Source organism: Myotis lucifugus, unplaced genomic scaffold (assembly GCF_000147115.1).
Source record: "Myotis lucifugus unplaced genomic scaffold, Myoluc2.0 scaffold_31, whole genome shotgun sequence".
Classification (NCBI taxonomy): Eukaryota; Metazoa; Chordata; class Mammalia; order Chiroptera; family Vespertilionidae; genus Myotis; species Myotis lucifugus.
The window spans coordinates 79,990-88,142 of record NW_005871079.1 but is presented as its reverse complement, the minus strand read 5'-3'; the positions used below and the strand labels follow the sequence as shown (position 1 = coordinate 88,142).

Sequence of the window (8,153 nt, the reverse complement as noted above, 5' to 3'; positions counted from 1 at the left end):
CCCCGGGGAGCCCCCCCGGGGCAGGGAAATTGGGCAAGGCGGGCCGGGGGAAGGGAAGCGGGCCCCGTGGCTGCGGGGAGCGCGCCAAGCCCGAGGAACCCCCGGGCCGCCCCCGCTTCTGGGCCCCGCGGGGCCGGGGCCAAGGGGGAGGGGAAGGAAATGCGCAGCCCAACCACTTGCTGCTGGCGCCACTGCCGCCGCGGCTGCCCTGCCGCTGCCCGGGCACCCGCCGGCCGCACCCACCTGCCACCAAGTGGGTCCGCCTCTGACCGGCCCGGGCAGGGCGCGCTCTCACGCTCACGCTCACCCCACACACCCAGCGCGCCCTGCACTGGGGCCGCGGGGCTGCTGCAACCTTTGGGTCGCGACCTAACCCTGGTGCCTGCTCTCCGGGGTCCAAGTAAGGTGCTCAGCTCCGTGATTTTAAAACAGGTCCCGTGGGCTAGGAGAGTGCCACCTTGCAGCAGCCCCGGGCAGCGTGCATTGGGGCCAGCAGCCCACAACCTGAGAGTCTGTCCCCACCCCGCAGAAGCGCAGTGGACCCCCGCCCTGTTCCGGTTAGGCCCAGAGAAGGACCCCGGCAGCCTTTAATGGGAAGGGAGTCCGGTTTGAACTTGCCCCCACCAGGAGGTGAATGGCCGGAGGATGGGGCTGTAGTGGACGTGGTGGGGGAAATCGAAGCCTCGGGGCTTTGGGGAAGGACTGAGTAAGCAGAGCGAAGTCAACAGAACAGGACAGGAACCATACAATGAAACTCGCGTGTGGAATATAAAACAGAAAGCAAGAAACAAACAAACAAAACAAACTCATAGACACAGACAACAGTATGGTGGTTATGAGAGGGGAAGGGGGTTAAGGGGAGGATGAAGAGAGTCAAGGGAGTCAAATATACGGTGATGGAAGGAGACCAGACTGCGTGGTTAAGCACACACTGTGCCATACTGATGAGGTAGTATGGCGTTGTACACTTGAAAGTTATCTACTGTAATTAACCAATGTCACCCCAATAAATTTAATTTAAAAAACATTATGCTAAGTAAAAGAAGCCAGTCACAAACGACGACATATTATATAATTCCACCTATATGAAACCTCCAGAATAGACAAATCAATAGAGACAGAGAGTAGATTAATGATTGCTTATGGTTGGGAGGATGGGGAGATTAAATGGGGGAAGGGTGATTGCTAAAGGGTATAGGGTGCTTTTTGAGGTGATAAAATATTCTAAAATTGACGGTGATGATTGCACAACTCTGTGAATATATTAAACACCACTGAGCCCTAGCCAGTTTGCTCAGTGGATAGCGCATCTGCCCGAGGACTGAAGGGTCCGGGGTCCGATTCCCGTCAAGGGCACATACCTGGGTTGCAGGCTCCATCCGGCCCTGGTCAGGGTGTGTGCGGGAGGCAATCAATCGATGTGTCTCTCTCACATCGATGTTTCTCTCTTGTCTCTCCCCCTCCCTTCCACACTGTAAAAGTCAATGGAAAAATAGCTCGGGTGAGGATTAACAAAAATAAAGAAATAAAAACCACTGAATTGGACACTGTAAATGAGTGAATTAGATCTCAATAAAGATACATGTGAATTATACCTCCAGAAAGCCCTTCACATAAAGTGAGGGAGCATGTGTGGGAGAACTGGCCCACCCTTCATTAATGTAGGCGAAAGTCCAGGGAAATAATAGTTGTTAGTGTACTGTTTCGTGGGACCCAGCTGCCAGCTTCCCTCAAGATCAAAGCCAAACGTCAAGGAAAAATGTCCACCAACTCTTCCCTTCCCTGTACTTCCTTTTCTATGCTTCCCAGACAAAGCCCTTACTGCTCAGGAGTGTAGGCGCTTTCGCTCAGGTTCCCTTGGACAGACACCCTCTAACAAGCTCCAGTTCCTCCCAACCTTCCTCAGAAACCCAGCCTGCCTGCTAGTACAGGAGGTTATTCCCTCTTACAGGGGGAGCTGCTGCTGCATCGCCGTAAAGCATGCTCCCTGACAACCTGCCTCCAGTTCTTACAGTTCAGAAAGAGGAGAATTACTCCGTGTAAGGCATAGTGGACTCATTTAATATGGTGGCATTGGAGCAGCTTTTCAAAGTGTGGCCCATGGACCACAGAACCATTAGGGGATCAGAACGCAGGTTCGCTGACTTCCCCCACACCCACTCCAACGCTCTGGATAAGGGGCCTAGGAACATGCATTTTAACAAATTGCCCAAAATATTAATGGATGGAACCATTCTGACTCCAGAATTTTTATGTGGGAATTTGTATGTGCAAGACGACTAAGGGCAGCAAATTAGCTGGAAGGGGAAGGCAGATGATTTGGCCAAAACCAAATTTAGATGTACTAGTAAATATGCTGGGGGTAGGGGCTCTGCTGGTCCCCAGCCAGGCACTGCTATTCAGGTGATTTTTATGCACAGGAAGGATTTAGACCACTGGGTTCTAATGGGAAGGGCACCATATTAGGAGCCAGACATCCTGGTTGCAGCCCCTCTCCTCTGTGATCTTTTTTTTTTTTAATATATTTTATTGATTTTTTACAGAGAGGAAGGGAGAGAGACAGAGAGTCAGAAACATCGATGAGAGAGAAACATCGATCAGCCGCCTCCTGCACATCCCCCACTGGGGATGTGCCCACAACCCAGGTACATGCCCTTGACCGGAATCGAACCCGGGACCTTTCAGTCCGCAGGCCGACGCTCTATCCACTGAGCCAAACCGGTTTCGGCTCCTCTGTGATCTTGAGCCAGTTCCAAGTGTCTCTAGCCTCCATGCTGTCAGGTGCAAGTTTATGATACTTCATCTGCTTGAGGCTGGGCCATGTGATCAGCTGGAGTCCCCAAGGCCTGCGATTTTGAAGTTCAGCTATTCTCATTGCCATGGCTTCTCAGATGACCAGCAAGAGAGCAGGAACCAAGAAAAGTAGGTGAATTTGGGTGTGGAATCGTTAAACATGCAGACCCAAAATAACCAGGAGAAAACTGAAAACTGAGGCTGCAGGTTCCATGGTCTCATGGTTTCCCCTGAGGGGCTGTGTTGTATGAGGACTGTGTTGGGGATATGCAGTGGCAGCTTCAATTTTAACATTTCATTTTGCAGAGAAAGGACTCTGGAACTTTTTTTTTAACTAAGAGAGAAAATGAAAGAAAGAAAGCAACCCTGAGCAGAGCTGGACAAACCACACACTCCATTTTTCTGAAATAACAGTGCAGAGTGATTGTTAAGGATATTTAAGGCAACTGGTCCCAAGACAGATTTATTTGTTAAGCAGAAGGGCTATAGCTATCCTTTTTTTTTTCTCACTGTTGAAATTATATACTTAAAATGTCTTATAATTCAAATCCCACAAAATACAATTCAAGTCAACTGCCCTAAAAATTATTTCTGGCTTATGAATTTCTGGGAGCTGTATATCTTCTAAGTAGGTGAGTGTGTGTGTGTGTGTGTGTGTGTGTGTGTGTGTAACTTGTAATATCAGAGCTCCCAGCAGGTTCAAGTTTCTGTAGAAGTCAAAGCTGTAATTCACCTTTGAGCAGAGACCATTCCTTTGTTCTGGGGCAATTGCTGGAACAGCCTTTTAGTTATGCAAATGTGAAGCCTAGACCCTTCGGAAACAATTATGTTTAGGAAAAAGCTGTAAGATAAGAGGCTGTCTGCCTGGAGCAGGCGACTCAATAAAGGGCTTTTGGTCTGGGGTGCTTGTCAGTCTTTCCAGATATATTTAATAAAATCTCCCAAGAGGTTGGCGATGTCCTGGGAAGCTATGTCTCAGAGACCAATATACCTTTCTGTGTGTGTGTGTGTGTGTGTGTGTGTGTGTGTGTGTAGTGTGTGTGTAGTGTGTGTGTATGTGTGTGTTGTTCCTTCCAGCAACTTTTCACAGAGAAGAGGTCCTCGAGCCCCCAAAGAGAGTCAGAGGATGGGCAGTCCTGTCCATCAAGCTGAAGGAGAAATAATAAGGAGGAACTTGGCCTGGGCTGGGGACAGCCCACATAGACTGAGCTGGAGATGCCCCATAGATTGAGTTTTTCAAAACAGACAAACTCTGTGGAAAATGTACAGTTCACTGGATTTAAAATGTCTTAGCCATTGACTTACTGAAGACCACAAAGCCACTGAGGGAGAGACAGGAGGATTCTTCCCCCGCCCCCCCGCCCCCCCCCAAAAAAAGGAGAGGTCACAACTGCTGTCCTGCGACAGGTGGAGGTCCTTCCTGGGACAGGAAATGACAAGTGAGGAAAGGGGAGCTTAGGATGCAGGGAGTGGAGCAGGCCCATCCTTTCTCGGAGCCTCCTGCTAATACTAGCCACGGGTTTTGACAGGCTGCTATCAGGTTTTCTGTACATTATTTCTAATACAACATCTCTATCAAGTGGATCCTTGACGTAACTGGGCCAGAAAGGAAGAGAAAGAAATGGAAGGAAAGTATTCATCTTTGTGCCTCTTACATTCATAGTCCCCATTTGCCTTTCTACAGTCCATAAGGGACAAAAGAAAAATAAAGTTGATCTCCATGCGATGGTATGATACTAAATCACTCTCTCAGCTCTGTGATGCCCCCAGATGGCTGCCCTTGGTAGCGGCTGTGAGTTCTGTGCATTTGAAAGCCTTTTATACAGTCCTGCTCCCACTTCCTGGGATAATAAATTGGCATCCTGATTTAGATAGGTCTTTTGTGCCAGGTTCATCTTTACTTTGGGGCTTGTAAACATGCTCTTCCCTCTGTCAAGGACACTGTTCTATGCTTACTCCCTTGGTCCCCAACTCACATACAAACGTTTCCTGGGACACTCCCTACTCAACCCTCAAGTACGGATTGGAGCTCCTTCCCTACAGAAAGTCACCTTCGACATCCCCACCAGCGGCCCCAGACACCAGGTAAGGTATCCATGCTTCGTGCTTCCCATCAGTCTCTACTTCCCATCATAGTTTTCTCCACACCATATTGTTATTGCCTGGTTTCTCGTCTAGACGTCCAGATTCCTATCTAGACTCTGCATGCAGGAGACACTCCATAAATGGTAGCCAGTGTTTTCTGTGGCATGATTAAGACAGGATTTCTTTTGACACACTGAAGGACTCCTGTTTCTGTTTAGCCCTGGAAGTGATTGCTGCTGAGAGCATGGACTTCGTTCTACCGAATAAAGAGCTGGCTGTGCATGTCCTCCTTGCCAGTTTGAATGAATGAATGAATGAATGAATTCTCACTTGCTGTGTAATCTTAGGCAAGTCACATCACTTCAATGAGCTTCCATATTTTCCATTAACGAGGGGAGGGATGGGGTGTGTAGGGAGGGGTTTAGACTAGCTTATGTGCATGGTTCTAACATCAAATCTAAATGCCAGCATTTAGAATTGCTCTCTCCTCAAGGTGCCTGGATCTCCTTTGAATAGGAATATCCTGATTATGAATCATCTCAATGGGAAAGCACAAAGACGTGTGTGTGTGTGTGTGTGTGTGTGTGTGTGTGTAAATGAAGCTGAAAGAGAACCCAGGGCCCCAAAACCCTGGTGTCAGGCTACCTGCCACCTGAATATCAGGTGTCCCGCTCACAGTGGCTATGTTATCTGTCAGCCTCAGGACTTAGCCAGAGACCAGGAGCTGTGCCCCTCTACAACCCAGAGGCTTTGCAGCTTAGGCTGTGACTAAGGATGAGCTTTCCGTGACACACCTCCAAGGGGACTGATGCAACTAACAGCCAAACCATCTTTGCTGGGAGTGGGTGGGTGAGTGGAAATTGGGGGATGAGGGGCAGTGGTGTATGGTTTTCAGTGTCCTTGGAAGTGGTGGATGGATGCAGTCTGGGAAAAACCTCTGAGGATCCTGGAGGCCACTAACCATGAGCCTTGTAAACAGAAACCCCAAGGTCAACATGAAGTGGAGGATTAGGCAGAGAAAAATGCTGAGTGCACTTGACCAGAGTTCAATCTGAACCGGCGCCAAAAAGCAGTGGGCTATGGAGCAACCAACCACGCAGGATATCCAGAATCAGAGAGACGGTGAAGACAGATACTAGACACTTACATGTTTCATAATGTTTGTATTCATCCTTCACGCACACTCTCTCATATAATACCATCAACAACTATGCCAAGTAGTTAATTTTTTACTAATTTAAAGATGAAGAACACGAGGTTCAGAGATATAGAGCGACTTCCTCAAAGTCAAACTGCAAAACCAAAGGAAAAACCTAGGGCTTCTGCCTTCTAATTCGGTTTCTTTCCCAGCGCACTGCAGCAACATTTTGCACAATGTTACTCATCATTCAGGAACACACGGGAAAGGGCCCTCAAATGGCTGAAATAAAGAAGACATCTTCAATTTTGTCTGTCTGTCCCCATTTCTAGGAACAAACTACTCTTTGCCTTCTCCCAGCCATGTGGTCCCAGTCAGGACCGCCATCTTCTTCCCTGACTCCACCCCCTGTCTGGAGATTGGGCTCCAGGCAGGTGTCTGGCCTTGGGGCCCTCCCAGCACCTCTTCTCTGGACCACAATCGCTTGGTCCATGTCAATAGAATGACTTCATAATTGTGACTGCAAGTCAGACAAATTCGTGTGAGATGCCCAAATCAAAAATTAGGATACTTCCTAAAAAGATGTTTGATCAATTTCAGCATCTATTTCTCCAAGTGAAAGAAGCCAGTAGAAAAAGACTGCATAGCATATGATTCCATTTATAGTAAATGTCCAGAAAAGGCCAATTTATAGAGACAGAAAGTAGACTAGTGATTATTTAGGATTGGGGGAAATGGGGGTACAGCTAAAGGGTATGGGGTTTCTTTTTGAGGTGATGAAAATATAAAACTGACCACAGTGATGGTTGCAAATATCTGTGAATATACTAAAAATTATTGAATAGTAAGCTTTAAATGGGTAAATTTTATAGTATGTGAACTATTTCTCAATAAAGCTGTTAGAAATCCATTTCTGACTTTTAAAACCTCTTAATAAAACAAATGACAATTTCTTAAGATTATATCTATCTCAAATCATTATCAAGAGCATAGAAAATAACTTCATTACATTTAGGAATAAATTAAGAATATATGTGTTCTCCATTTGAAATGTCATTCTAGGCTTTCCTATTTAGCTAAGGAAAGATAAATATTTTAAAAGAGAAAAATTATTATAATTTCAAATACATGACATAACTGGAAAAAAGTACAATAACCTTCAATATCCAGAACATGAGAGAAAAAAATGAATCTAATTCAAATCTCTTTAAAGTTAAATGAAAAAAAAACATTTAAATACCACAGGCTCCCATCAGTTTCAAAGTTGTATGGAAAAAAAAGATAATTTACAAGATAATTAATTTATAATCAGACAAGTGCAAATCCAATCAAGTGACCAGCTCCGGTGGGACTTCTGGGTTTCAGAATCAGGTGGAGACTCAACTTTTTGGATAAATTGAATCCAACTATGATCTACAAGAGCCATACTTCTTTTTTAAGTTTTCAACTCATGTCACAGAAACCAAAAAAACAATCTCAACAAGACAGTGGTGTCAGTGAGAAGAAATGCGCTGGGTGTCTGTAGCGCAGGTGTCACACCCAGCCTTAATTTCCAGTTTTAGCCGTTAGCTAAGATGGTACCATATCTCATCTAATTGAACCGAATTTAAGACAGCATTATTTTATGTATCACTAAGAAAGACTAACTGCTGCCAATCAAGGTGCCATGAACTGTCAGGTACAGCCCAATTTCAGAGATGTTAAAATGTGGGGAACACATCTTAGAACAGATGAAATTTACTTAGTAAATGAGCATCTTTTAATCCTGGACATATTTAGAGTTAAATATTCTGAACTCTTACGAATTCTACTAGTATTCAGGTTATTAGTGAATAGCAGGTTTTAATACTGGGAGGATTTAAAATTAAGTATTAAAAAAATTTTAAGGAGTCAAAACCATGTATTAATACTTCGGTATTTAGAAAGACCCTGTAAATATTAGATATCCCATGTGTTTGTGATATTGAAAAAATTGTTGTATTAGAGTGAGAGCTTTCTAACTCCAGTTTAGAATACACATTTGAATAACCCAGACTTATGGTACTGTGCTGAAATCCTACTAAGTTCATACACAGGAACACCTATGAGAACTTTAGCTTTCACTTATTTATAAGGTTAATATATTATATTTATAAGA

General features: G+C 45.3%; 1 protein-coding gene across 1 annotated transcript in view; it reads right to left on the bottom strand.

Moving 5' to 3' along the window:
- Positions 1-8,153, bottom strand: part of FAM189A2 (family with sequence similarity 189 member A2) — a 64,685-nt gene that overhangs the window by 54,924 nt on the left and 1,608 nt on the right. The window lies entirely within an intron of this gene.